The sequence below is a fragment of the Syngnathus leptorhynchus genome, chromosome 7 (genome assembly GCF_054491065.1).
Source record: "Syngnathus leptorhynchus isolate UIUO chromosome 7, UIUO_Slep, whole genome shotgun sequence".
Lineage (NCBI taxonomy): Eukaryota > Metazoa > Chordata > Actinopteri > Syngnathiformes > Syngnathidae > Syngnathus > Syngnathus leptorhynchus.
Window position 1 is genome coordinate 15,352,156 of NC_141201.1, and position 13,866 is coordinate 15,366,021.

At 40.0% G+C, this 13,866-nt stretch overlaps 1 protein-coding gene and 1 long non-coding RNA gene across 2 annotated transcripts in view; one reads left to right on the forward strand and one right to left on the reverse strand.

Annotated features, from left to right (window-relative positions):
* Window positions 1-1,133: 1,133 nt before the first annotated feature.
* On the reverse strand, window positions 1,134-3,567 carry LOC147054870 (uncharacterized). The gene is made up of 3 exons (XR_015066708.1): window positions 3,232-3,567; window positions 2,510-2,892; window positions 1,134-1,242 (listed from the first exon to the last, which is right to left on the reverse strand). It is a non-coding gene; the product is annotated as an uncharacterized LOC147054870 (long non-coding RNA).
* A 3,535-nt stretch (window positions 3,568-7,102) lies between these two features.
* phldb1b (pleckstrin homology-like domain, family B, member 1b) overlaps window positions 7,103-13,866 on the forward strand; it is a 114,643-nt gene continuing 107,879 nt past the window's right edge. The window contains exon 1 of the mRNA XM_085916993.1: window positions 7,103-7,229. The gene's annotated coding sequence lies outside the window, so the exon portion shown is untranslated. The remainder of the gene's footprint in view (window positions 7,230-13,866) is intronic.

Consider the following 13,866-nt stretch of genomic DNA (forward strand, 5'->3'; position numbering starts at 1 on the left):
CATCCATCCATTTTCTGTAACACTTGTCCCGTGGGGGTCACAGGGGTGCTGGAGCCTTTCCCAGCAGTAGGCGGGGGACACCCTGAACCGGTTGCCATTACACATAAATGACTATTTTCAGCAGTTAAAATATTCAACACATCCCACATGGGAAAACAGATATGCACACTTGCACTAGACATAATGTAGACTACACACGCTAAGTAGCTGCATCGAGGAAATATATATATAATAATATTATATATACCACATGTGGTGTCATTTCACACAAACACCACAAGGAAAAAGCAACCACACTTGTGGAGTAAAACTCACTGAGCTGCAGTCTCATTGGGTTTCTGTGAAATCTCGTGATGATAACTTGATAACTTGAATTTCAGGTCTTTTATTGGTTGTCTTTTTGGTTGTATTTAGTTTTAAAATGTTATAACTATAATTATGGGCTTGAAAAGGCTTTCAACCCAAAAATGTTCTGTACAATGATATGTTGCACGTGCCCCCACTATTCTAAACACAGCAATCTGATTAATATTGTGTTTGTGGAATATGAATTAAGCAGCATAATTCTCTCATTTTTATCTATCATAGGGGATGGCCATTTTACTACTTGGTGTTGACTGAAAACGAGTTCCATGTCCCAGGTCACAACCAATCACAGCTCAGCTTCACTAAAATGGTGAGCCGTGATTGGGTGTTAAAATGTGGCTTAAAAATGACTGTAGTGTTAAAATAAAGTTTTGTGACGGTAGCAATCTGACCCTCACAAATATTACTATCCTGTGGGAACAAATAGGAGGTCAACCAATGTGGTTGGAACGGGTTTTTTTTTTTTTTTGCCTAGAAGGTTCCACTTTATTAGCAGATTGCTCAGCCAGTCAGGGTCATTTCTGTTGCAGCTGTGTGATCTGAGAGAAACATTGATGTGTTTGCTTACACTAAAATTTCACCCACTCTGAAATGAATGTCAAGCACGTAAGCATATAATACATAGCTTTTTATGCATGCATGTAACAGCCACAAACATCTGCACACAGAGTCAAATGAGCAGTTTGGTCAAAATGAGGAAACATAACACACATTCTATTTTGCTTCATTCTGATGAGGAATTCACCAAGATAGCCCAAAATATTATGTTCAAATTTCCACTTTGACACAGTTGCAATTGTGGTAGGCTTTACTTGCACATACTCAACACGTTCAGTTAGGTGCTCTTCTCGCATTAGACACTGAAGCCAGTGAGGCCTGTGAGAAAAAAAAGAGGAAATTATTATAATTATTTAAATGCATATGTATTGTATAAATGTTCTTCACTCTATGCTGTATAATGAGCCATCACCCAGAAGGTAATTATTTTTTTAAACGGAGCCTATTTTTTAAATCTGGTCACTGACTGTAACCCACCGATTTGTTATAATGTCTTACCTAACACACAAGTCCAGTTCAAGGATAACGATTTTTTAATTTTATTTTTTAAATGGAACACTGGACCATTTTATTCAGAAGAATGAATGCCTTGTGTTCCCATTTTGGGGCGAGGCCCACCGGACAGGAAGGCTCAGAGAGTGTGTGTGTGTGTGCACGTGTGTGCGTGTGTGTGTGTGTAAGAAAGAACAAACGTAGACCAAGAGATTGAGAGGGAGGAGACCAACAGCAGCAGCAACAGACAAACACAGCGTGTCAGCAATGTGACGGCCACATGGCTTTAGTGTAGTGCGTGTTTTGACAGCAACAGACTATGTATGCGTGCGTGTGTGTATATATGAGTGTGTGTGACTAAGTAAGCCTGATGACAGGAAAGCGAAAACACACAAGGTTAGAAAGCTTCTTTTTAAATCACAGGCTGTTACATTTTTATAACTGCGACATCAGCAGTTTTCACTTCCATCTGCATGGTGGTGTGTTCACCCAGCAGACGTCCGTCATATATCTTCATCAGGTAACGACACACAGTTCACACAAAGAATGCTCATTTTTGCAGACCTTTAGCTTATTTCTTTCCTTAAGGGAAAAGTACAGTGTGTACTTACTGTATTGGCCTGAATATGATGACCCTGATTATAATACGACCCCCTCTTTTTCAAGACTCAAGTTTGAAAAAAGACTTTTTGAACACCAAGTTTAATTTTTATAGAGAAAATTATTACATCTGAAACAAATGATTATAACAATATATTCAAGAGAAAAAGCATGTTATTTTGCCTCATTCAAATCATGCAAAAACTGTCTATCACATCTTAATATCTGAACATTTAAATATGTAAACTAAAGTGCAATCACATATGTAAATGAATGGCTTCTGGTTTTTGAAATGTTAAAAAAAAACAATCTGCTGTGATAAAACAACAATATCTCAATAACTGCATTAACCATATGTGTGGTTATAAATAAATACAATACAAATAAGTATTGTGATAAAACAACAAAATTGCATTAACCTTCAAAGTAAAATCTAACTCTAACTGTAGACTTGAAACAAATCTGAATAAGGAAAAACAGTGCAATAAAATACCGCTATTGTTTGGGAGCCTGAGGACTGTATAGGGGGTGGGCTCGGCTGGTTATGCTCTTTTCGCCCCCGGGTGTCGGTCAGAACACAGGAGGGAAGACGTGGTTCAGTTTTGATTGCTTTACTGAATTATTGGCAAAAAAGTCACAGGCACTGTGACTCATAAGGGCATACAGGCAAACTGGCAAAAGGGTATAGGCACACGTTTGGTCGTAAGAACGTGAGAGCAGGTGTGTGTAGTGTATGTACATGGGTGAGTCTGGGAGTGTGAATGTGATTCTTGAGTGTGTGATTATTGTATGAAGGGTGTGTTGAGTGTGTGTTGTGTGGGTGTGTGTGGTGTGTGGGTTGTGTGTGCGTTAGTGTGCGTGTGGGGGTGGGGGGTTCTGCAACAGACAGAAGTACAGCACGTAAGTCACCGCTCAACTTCTAACGTCACACAACACGGCACACATTACATAATGAACTGCGCGTAACGGTTCCGCACTAACCACAAATGAAATACTGTCAGTAACACACCAAACATAAGTCATCGAGAGAACAAAATACATTTGCTGGCGACCGTTAGTCGCCGTGCCGGTGCGTAACGGCTACTCGTACGATGCTAGGCAAACTTAAAGGAGCGCGCCGAAGCTATCAATCAAACGGCGCACACACGAAACAAACCGCGATCAGACAAACGGCACAACAGTAGACAGTTGTAGCAATGAAATGTAGATACTCACTTTGTGTCAAAGATGCACACGATCACAGCAACATAGTCAATACCAGCAACCTTTAACTTACCGCTGCGCACAAGTGAATGGGTATAATGTCTAGACCCCGAATGCAAGACGACCCCCACTTTTTCAGTCTTATTTCAATGCAAAAAAAAATCGTCTTTTATTCGGGCCAATACGGTTGTTTATCAGCAGTCCAGACACAACAGTTGAAGCTAATCTTATCCAGAAGAGGCTCCCTATTAAATCCTGAACACGTGTCTAACGGCAGAGATTATAGTTTTACTTGTAATACTGCAGAATGGAGAAAACAAGAGCGGCACAGTGGAAGACTGGTTAGCACGTCCACCTCACAGAGGTGCAGTTTTGTGTCCGGTTGCATTTTCTCCCCGTGCCTGCGTGGGTTTCCTCCGGGTGCTCTGGTTGCCTCCCACATTCCCAAAACATGCATGCCCTCAAGGCTGCGTGCTCAGTCGCTGCTCTTCACCTTGCTGACGCATGACTGCACCGCAACCTACAGCAGCAACCGCGTGCTGAAATATGCCGACGACACGACTGTGGTGGGTCTCGTCAATGTCAATTATTGTGTCAAAAAACTTGGGTATTTTCCAATATAACAAAAATGTCTCGTTTGTTAATTGTTAAACTCAGGCGAGCAAGTGCTCCGCCTGCCGTCATGACCACATTCTACCGTGGCACCATTGAGAGCGTCCTCTCCAGTTGTATTGCTGTGTGGGATGGTGGCTGCACTGAATACAACATGAAGGCTCTGCAGCGCATAGTGAACCCTGCTAGTAAGATCATTGGGGCTCCGCTCCCCTCCATGTAGGACATTTACACCTCCCGTCTCACCCGCTAGGCGACCGCGATTGTGTGTGATGTGAGTCACCCTGCTCACTCTTTGTTTGATCTTCTGCCCTCTGGGAAGAGGTACAGATGCCTGCGCTCCCGCAGCACCAGACTCACCAACAGCTTCGTACTCCAAGCTGTCAGGATCTTGAATTCTCTCCCCCCTCCACCCTCGGCTGCACGACGTCCTGTTCTTTTGCGCTATATTCTGGCTGTCTGCACGCTTGCTCCATTTTGCTCCTCTTATTTATCTATTTATTTATTTATTGTTTATTTATTTGGGTTATTTGCTTATTACTTATTCATCACTCTTGTCTATTCGTTTTTACTCTTTGTGCTCTTGCTTGTATGTGTTGTGTAATGTGTCTAGTTGCCATGGGACGGTGGGAAACGTAATTTTGATCTCTTTGTGTGTCTTAACATGTGAAGAAATTGACAATAAAGCTGACTTTGACTTTGACTTTGATTGATCACATCAAATTGGCTGTAGGTGTGATTGCGGGTGTGATTGGTTGTCGCCCTGTGATTGGCTAACAACCGGTTCAGGGTGTACCCCACCCAAAGACTACTGGGATAGGCTCCAGTACGCCCGCAACCCCCGTGACAAAAAACATTTCACTAGATTAGGACTCTTTTTTTTGTAGACAGCACATGTGCGTAGGTGTAAAAATTGATGCAACTTGACTTTCATGTCATGTAGGGGCAAGCTTCCTTTACCGTGTTTGGGAAATGAACCGAGGGAGTTTTCCTTTACATGCCCCCCCAGCCCACCTGACAATTTGGTATCTGAAAGTAACTATAGGTTAGACAGTCTAAAAGCAGGTGTGAATTGTGGTTGGAATTTTGGTGGATTATATCGAGGTACGGGCAAACAGATTCTGACCTTCATTGACATGTGAAGTGGATGTTATTGTACTTCATTCCGAATTGTGCGGACCGCCATTGGTGGGTGTCATGGCTTGGTTTCACACACAGACACACACAGGTCTCCAAGTGCCAACTTTACAGTGACCAATTTGACATCATCTGCAAGTGGATAGCTTCTTGCAGTTCCTTTTAAAAAAAAATTGTGTGTATTTTTGTCTTGTATAGACTCCAGCGATTGAGTATATGCTTCGACTTTGTAGACCATGCACCTTTCCTGTGCTGAATTTCAAGGGAATGAGGGGACTCTTCGAAGGAATGGGAATCAAGTTGGCCAATGCAGTGCACATGCCCATTTTCAACTTCACTTGTCAATGAGTATTCCAAAAGAAGGAAAATGTCCTCTGCGTGCACAGCTAACAAAAATAGGGCCTTTGATTTTGATTTGGTTTTGGTTTATGTTGTCAATATGTATGATAGCCCCTGAATAATGCTTGATATCCAATGTAGAAGCAAAGAAGTGGGGCATAACACGTGTTGTTTTGGTACCCCATCAAAAAATTTCTGAAAGTGATGTCTGAATTTCATTTCTTATTTCCATCTGGTTTTCATATCTGCTGTGCAAAAGCAGAGTTCCAATGGAAGTATTTAACAGTCATCCAAATATATCAGAATGAGTCTTCCCACAGTTTCATAGGCAGAGGTAAGAAGGCTTGTTTGTACAGGGCTGCTTGAAACCCGGGCCCCTGACTAAAACAGAGCAAGGACCTATTTTTCACATTCTTGGCAGAGATTGTGATCGTGCAGCGTTCCCAGACTGTGGCAACTCTCCAACTGCTGATAATAAATTATTTGTTACGTGACATCATTTTGTTACAAGCACGATTGAGCCAATACACTGGCATTCTATAAAACACCCACTTACTGTGTGCTCTTGTGTCGAGTCATAATGTCCATTTGGTTGCGTGGACACTTCTGCTGGTCACAAAATTACCACCTTCAATGGGATGAGACTGAGGAAAAAAAATCAGTTTTTCATTAAGTGTAATATCCATGTGAAATACAAATAAATACATTGTGAAAATGGGTACATGCTGTCCGTTTGTGGTGCCTTATTGATGTGTGTGTGATGTATTGGAAGGAAGATTAAAGTTTGCTGACGTCTACCAAATTGTGTATGTTGTGGCCTGTGTATGGAATTGCCAATCTCATATCAGTAAGTGCTTTGTTGAAGAATTTATGCACAGACAACAAATTGAAATCAATATGATGTTCACTTTCCAACAGACCTGCAGATCAGTGTTCTCCCCACAATATTTTCAAAAACTCTGGCCAAGCACTTCACTCCAACAACATAATAATCATTCCCAGACACTTCATACTATACTCATCTGCAGATTTTTTTCATCCATTTCAAAATATTTTCTGGAGCATCAACTTGTTTTCCTTTAGCATTCTGCGCTCCTTAAATATCACTTCTCTGTATAGTACTGTTGATCATGGACCAACTCAAGATTATGGAATTTAAGAAGCTTTTTTTGTGTGTAGAGATGATCTCCCTGTGCTTGCCTGGCTTTTCTCCAGGTACTTCAATTTTGAAGACTCGAAATAGTCTATTGTGTCTACCATGTTGTCACTCAAAATGCATAATAACTCAAAACCTCCCCATTATTTTTTGGTTCGTATTGATCAAAGTCACTCATATCACTGTATTGAGAATGAAGCTGAAACAAAAGACATCCATGTACAGGAACCTCAATGAAATCATCAGTTATTGAAAGTTTCCTAATGCTGGACATTGTGCTGTGAGTTACAGTGCCTTAATATGATGTCAATTTTATTTTGAGACATGGGTGAAGTGTTTAGGTGTGCTTTTTATCTATTGGACACTGGGACTGGAAGTGGAGAAAACAGAACAAGTGAGTGTCCATCCTGATATCACTTTAAAGAAGTGTTGCATAACTGTTTCCAGTGGTCGATGAATGTCCAACCAGTGTCTTTGGGCCGAATGTCAAGACACAGAGAGAGGTCTGTGAGCATGTGTGCTCCCTGGTTCACTTTCCATGACTCAAAAGGATATCCCACAATGCCTCCCTCTTAGTATTGTTTCTCCGCCCCTCACTCGCTCCTACCTCCGCTCCATTCCTCCCCTTCTTTCATATAGTTTACTGCCAACAATGTTCAATCCTGCAACTGACAAAGCTGGATGCACTCTTACAGAGCTAAATATGGATTTTGGGTGGGTGAACTAACCCCAGGATGAGTTTAAAGCTAAGAGAAGAAGGAAAAGGGTAAGTGAACGAAGACAAGTAAGCTGGTTGTTTTAGTATCAGGAAAATTTGTTTGCAATTCATTGAAGGACTCAAATAAATGAGTTGAGCTTATAAGTTTGAATAAATAAGTTTCAATAAATCCAACTGAAACAAACAATAAAATGTTAAACTGCATGAAAACAGATACAGTATTGCGAATAGAGAATTTGGGTATGTAACATATGTATTCGTAGTCGTTGCACTGATAAAATGTATATGTAGAACTGTGTTATGAGAGCAGAGGGTCATGAGCATATATCTTTGGGTGGCAGGAGGGGGGCACCCTGACCTAGTCACCAGCCAATCGTACCGACGGACAATTTGGAGTGGTAAATCAGCCAACTATGCATGTTTTTGGAATTTGGAAGGAAACCTGGATACCTGGAGGAAACCCACGCAGGCACGGGTGAACATGCAAACTCCTCGCAGGAAGGCAGCCACAATCAAACCCTATTCCTCTGAACTGTGAGGTGGACATTTTAACCAGTGTTCCACTGTGCCACCGTAAGTTTAGACTTCACAAACCGAATTGAATCAAAATCAATCAATCGTCCTATCGTCCTTAAGTTTACTAAGGTTAATAGAGTGCATCATCAAAAGATGACATCATTATTTGCTGTTTGTAGTGACTGAATTGCTAGTGATACGTTGGCAGTCTGTGTGAGCTCTCCTCAGATCATGCTTTCCGCATCATCGTTTGGGTGCTACCTTTTGAAATGATTCCACACGATTGCTGTGCTCTGTTTTGCTGGATTTTTTTCTTTTTGTCGCCGTAAGTGCAAGGTACAGATTGTGCCCCTAATGAAACTGTGTGCCCCTCCATCCCCAGTGCCATCTGCGCCTATGATTCAGACCTTGTTCTTGAATGAATTTTTTGAGTGGAATTAAATTTTGGAGACACTTTTTGAAAACCCTTTCTCCATACACACTGTCAATGGGCAACTTGATTGCCTCTTGTATCTGCTGATAGCAAATAGCTTCATTTGCTTTTACAAAAATGACAACAATGGGGCCTAGTTTGGTTTACAACTGCTCTGCAGATGTGTCCTGTATGTCTTTCATCTTAAGTGTGGACCAGAATGCATTGCTAAGACAGTCTTGTAGGATTGCCGTTGACCAAAGAGCTTCTCTGTGTCCCCAAGTGTAGAATGCATTCAATTACCAGTACTTGTGCAGCAATGCTATACAGAAAATAAGTCAATGATAAGTAAAAGTGATGACCAATACTAATTACAGAGTCTCAATTGAGTTGAGGTCAAGATTCTAAATGGGCTACTCCAACATCTGTATTTTCCTCAGATGATACCATTCTGATGTTGATTTAATGATGTTATTTTGGGTTGTGGTACTATTAAATTATACTTTAATGAGCCAGTAGCTTAAGTTAAATTGTCAAATGTGTTGATGAACTTGGGAATCTATTTTTGTGTTGATTATAGCAATGCAGTCCTGAGGGAACAAAGCAGTTCCATACTTAACGCTCCCTTCCTCATATTACGCAGTTTGGGATTCAGTTTTGACAGTTACGTGTTATGACTTTTTTTTATTTCAAACAACTCAACTTTGGTTTCAATTGCTTTTCTGTTGACCATCAAGAGGCTCTTTGGCTAACTTTAAACCCGCGGCAATGTGAGATTTCATTGTCTATGACTCAGAATTGGTGATTTAGTTATTGGTTGAATTAGAATTGGTTTTGAAAGGTTATAGAAATTGAGGTTCACGTACTATTGATACTGGAAGAGTAATTTGACATATACCGTATTTTTCTGACGAAAGGTCTCTCCGGAGTATAAATTGCACCAGCCATAAAATGCGCAATAAAGTGAAAAAAACCCCCCACATAAGTCGCACCGGACACACCAAGAACAGACATGAACCAACAACAACAGGCTAAACGATACAGTATGCTAACGTGACATATACACGAATGAGAGTTGAGAACTGGCTTGACATAACATTCAGAGTTATTCAAATAATTATTACATAAATAACACGTTAATCAAACCATCTGTGTCATTCCAATTTATTAAATCCATAAATATAACATAAATAACACGTTTATCAAACCATCTGCGTCACTCCAATTCATTAAATCCATCGATCTTGCTTTATGTAAACAATGTCGTGTATGCGCCGCGCCGCTGACGTCGGACTCGTCGTGAGTTGCAGTTCTAATTATTCCACAGACCCATATAACGATATATAAAGTATATATCAAATAACTATCATATAAACAACAATACTATCAAACCATCTGTGTCACTCCAAATCATTAAATATATCGATCAAATTCCTTGTCCTTTATGTCAAAAACGCCGTGCGTGCGCCGCTGACGTCAGCCTCGTCGTTATTCCACAGATCTAGTATATAAATATATTGTAGCATTAACAAAGTACCAGGAAAGACGTGGGTTTGGTAAACGGCTCTTTATTTAACAAAACAAGAGTTCAACGAGCCAACAACTACTGAACTGTAACAATAAAAACAAATACAAGTTGCTACACGAAATAAAATATATCAAATAACTAACATAAATAACACATTTTTCAAACCTTCTGTGTCACTCCAAATCATTAAATCCTTCAAACTCTTCATCCTCTGTGTCACTTACAAACAAAGCCGCTAATGATGCCAGTAGTACCGTAATTTTCGGACGATAAGTCGCTCCGAAGTATAAGTTGCACCAGCAATAAAATGCACAATAAAGTGAAAAAAAAACATATATAAGTCGCACCAGAGTATAAGTCGCACTTTTGGGGCAAATTTATTTGTCAAAATCCAACACCAACAACAGACATGGACCAGCAACAACAGGTTAAACGATATGGTATGCTAAGGTGACATATACACAAACGAGGAGCTGAGAACGGGCCTGACGTAACAATCAGAGTTATTCAAATAAGTATCACATAAATGACACGTTTATCAAACCATCTGTGTCACTCCAATTCATTAAATCCATCGATCGTCCTTTATGTAAACAATGCCGCGTATGCGCCGCCTATGCGCCGCGCCGCCGACGTTGGACTCATTGTAAGTTGCATTTATAATTATTCCACAGACCCATATAACGATACATAAAGTATATTTCAAATAACTATCATATAACAATATTATCAAACCATTTGTGTCACTCTTAATCATTAAACCCATCGATCAAATTCCTCGTCCTTTATTTCAACAAAGCCGCGCGCGCGCCACACAGATCTAGTATATAACTATATTGTAGTGTTAACAAAGTACCAGGAAAGAAGTGCGTATGGTAAACGGCTCTTTATTTAACAAAACAAGAGTTCAACGAGCCAACAACTACTGAACTGTAACGATAAAAACATATACAAGTTGCTACACGAAATAAAATATATTAAATAACTATAACATAAATACGTTTTTCAAATCTTGTGTCACTCCAAATCATTAAATCTTTCAAACGCGTGGCCCTTCGTCATCCCGTGATCGAATCCTTTGTTCTTTATGTAAACAACCGCCGCGCGGCACCGGTGACGTCACTTGCAGTTCAAATGACAGTAATCCCTTGCTACATTGCGGTTCGTTTATCGCGGTTTCACTACGTCGCGGATTTTTGAATTTTGTACGGCTCTTGAGAGAAGAGGTGGAAAAAGAAAGATTGAGTCATGGCAATAGATCAGAGTCACGTCAAAGTTGACGTTTTGCTGTGTTGAAATGCAGATGAAGTCATTCACTTTGGACAGCAACAGTTGATCCAATCAGGTCTGTCTTTCTCAGAGACAACAGTCCGCTAATGACAGAACATATATGTCCTCTGCTCGTTTCACATGAGCTGACTGGTTATTTCACAGCTGTGATGACAAACTGTAAATAACAAAACAGGTTTACTGCCTCATCACATTGTATCAAGCTATTTGTCTTCTCGTTACATCCGTCTAACCAGAAGACTCTATAAGAAGATGGTATAAGGTGTGTTTTTTTTCTTCACAAGGTCACAAAATTGCATTCACAATTATTCCTGGGAGAAAGGTCAGCTGTCAAACATGGCTCGCTCAACTCAAAGAAGATGGTATAAGGTGTGTTTTTTTTCTTCACAAGGTCACAAAATTGCATTCACAATTATTCCTGGGAGAAAGGTCAGCTGTCAAACATGGCTCGCTCAACTCATCTCCATTAAAGAACGTTTCACTGGGTGGTAAAAAGGCAGGGAGTAGATATTTTGTACCCTTCACAATTATCAGGAAGAAATGAACTCTACGCAAGAGATATAATATTTATGCTATTGCTTATCTGAGGCCATTCTTGTATGTGTACATGTGAAGTGTATAGTATGTGTGTGTTTGAGAAATAACAGCTGGTTTGTTAAACTGTTAGTAGTGGCACTCCTCCTACAGATGTAATGAATCTGGGTTTTCTCGTTTTACGGGCTATTGATGACACTAGGTGTGTTTAGATGGACAAATTAATTGGCATACTGACAAAATACTACATTCTCTACACTTTCTCATGCTCGTGATTACACTGAAGGATTGTCAGTGTGCTTTGTTGAAGGTTTAATTTTTGTTTTTCAATAAGTAGATGTAAAAATGTCATTAAAAATATTGTCTAGGTCTAAAACAACAACAAAATATGAACATTCATACATTCGTTTTCCATACCACTTATCCTCACTTAGGGCTGTGGTTGAGTAGGAGTTTACCCGAGGTGACTGGACAAGAGGCAGGGTACATCCTTGAGTGGTTGCCAGCCAATTGCTGGGAAAATATAGACCAAAAAAATCACAATCACATTCACACCAAAGGACAATTTAGAGTTTTCAATGAACCACGCATGCGTGCATGCATCTAACCATTTGACATGCACTACTAGCCTACCACCCAAAGACAGTATAACGTCTTTTACTTGAAGAGCATCATACAAAATGCGAGTATAAGATTTAGATGAAAGATCATTTAAACTGTCATGAATTCTGATATATTTTCTTTTACTTCAGTTCCAGTCATTTGTTATCATCTTCACTGAAAGGGAGCAAAACCATTAAAAAATAAATAAATAAATAAATAAATAAATAAATAAAGAAAGAAAGAAAGAAAGAAAGAAAGAAAGAAAGAAAGAAAGAAAGAAAGAAAGAAAGAAAGAAAGAAAGAAAGAAAGAAAGAAAGAAAGAAAGAAAGAAATGTTGAACCCACTTTTGAAAGCACGGACATGAGACAGAATCTGACCTCAAACTGTGTCATTGACAGGAAATAAAACACTAGCAGTGCTCGCCACACAGGAAGTCTACATATAGTGACAGTCATCTTCTTCCTCTCTCTCACACCCCATCCTGAGGATTACACATCCCTCTTAGACTACCAAACAAGGAAGTTGAATTCATAAACAAAGACAATGTTAGCCTCTTAGCATAATTGACTAAGGCATTTTTAAACCCGTTTTAAAACAGGAAAAAAACATAACAAATTCAACAAGTCAAGTTACTTGTGGATTACTTTTTGACTCCTCTTTTGGTTTAAACAAAGGAGGTTAAGAAATGCAAAGTCAATGTACTTTCAGACCAATGTTGAACAGAGTGCTATCGAGAGGAGTGAAAAAGATGAACAAAATTGGTTCATGAAGCAATTTCGAAGCTTAACTTTTCCATCCCTACTAACAACCATTCTCTAAGTGACCTGTATTCATGTGTTTGTGTGATCCTCATTGCACTGTAGGTGTGTAAACAAACATGTCTATGTGCCCCACTCTTCTTTCACGTCTTGTGTTCTGCCATGAAAATTAAAGCACTCTAAATCAAACAGCGCATTCAGAAGATCCTTCTTATATTATTATACATATATATTCTTATATGTGAAATTTCCTTGGTACATTATGATTAATTATTTGATTTAATTTAGATATTAATGAATTCGATTTGGGGCGGCTCGGTAGAGCACTGGTTAGCACGTCCGCCTCACAGTTAGGAGGTTCGATTCCACCTCCGGCCCTCCCAGTGTGGAGTTTGCATGTTCTCCCCGTGTCCACGTGGGTTTTCTACAGGCACTCCGGTTTCCTCCCACATACCAAAAGCATGCTTGGTAGGCCGATTGAGCACTCCTAGGTGTGAGTGCGAGTGCGGATGGTTGTTCGTCTCTGTGATTGGCTGGCAACCAGTTCAGGGTGTTGTCCCCCGCCGACTGCCCGATGACAGCCGGGACCCCCAGCACACCCGCGACCCCCGTGGGGACAAAGCGGTACAGAAAATGGATGGCTGAATTTGGTTTGGCAACAGACACACACACATGGCCTGTGGTAGATCATCGTATTGCTGATTGATATCACCATCTGGCTAGCATGTCTGGACCAAACAATAAATATTATTTATAGATATTTTGTTTTCTATTACGCTATATTAGTCTTTAAAAAGCGAGAAATGCGATTTTTGGGCGTTTCCAGTGATTCTGATCAACTCTTGAGGATGTGTTTGTTGTATGCTTGAGTTCAATTTGGTCCATGTTCCCTTTCCATTGTGTTTGTGTGGGTATGATTGTGTGGTCAAGTATTTTGGGGTGCTTCTCAGTAATTAATGAATAGCATAGGCCCGGATAAGAGTTGTTGAAATAATACTACTTTTTATTTAATATGCCTAATATTGTTGTTAGAAACAGTTACC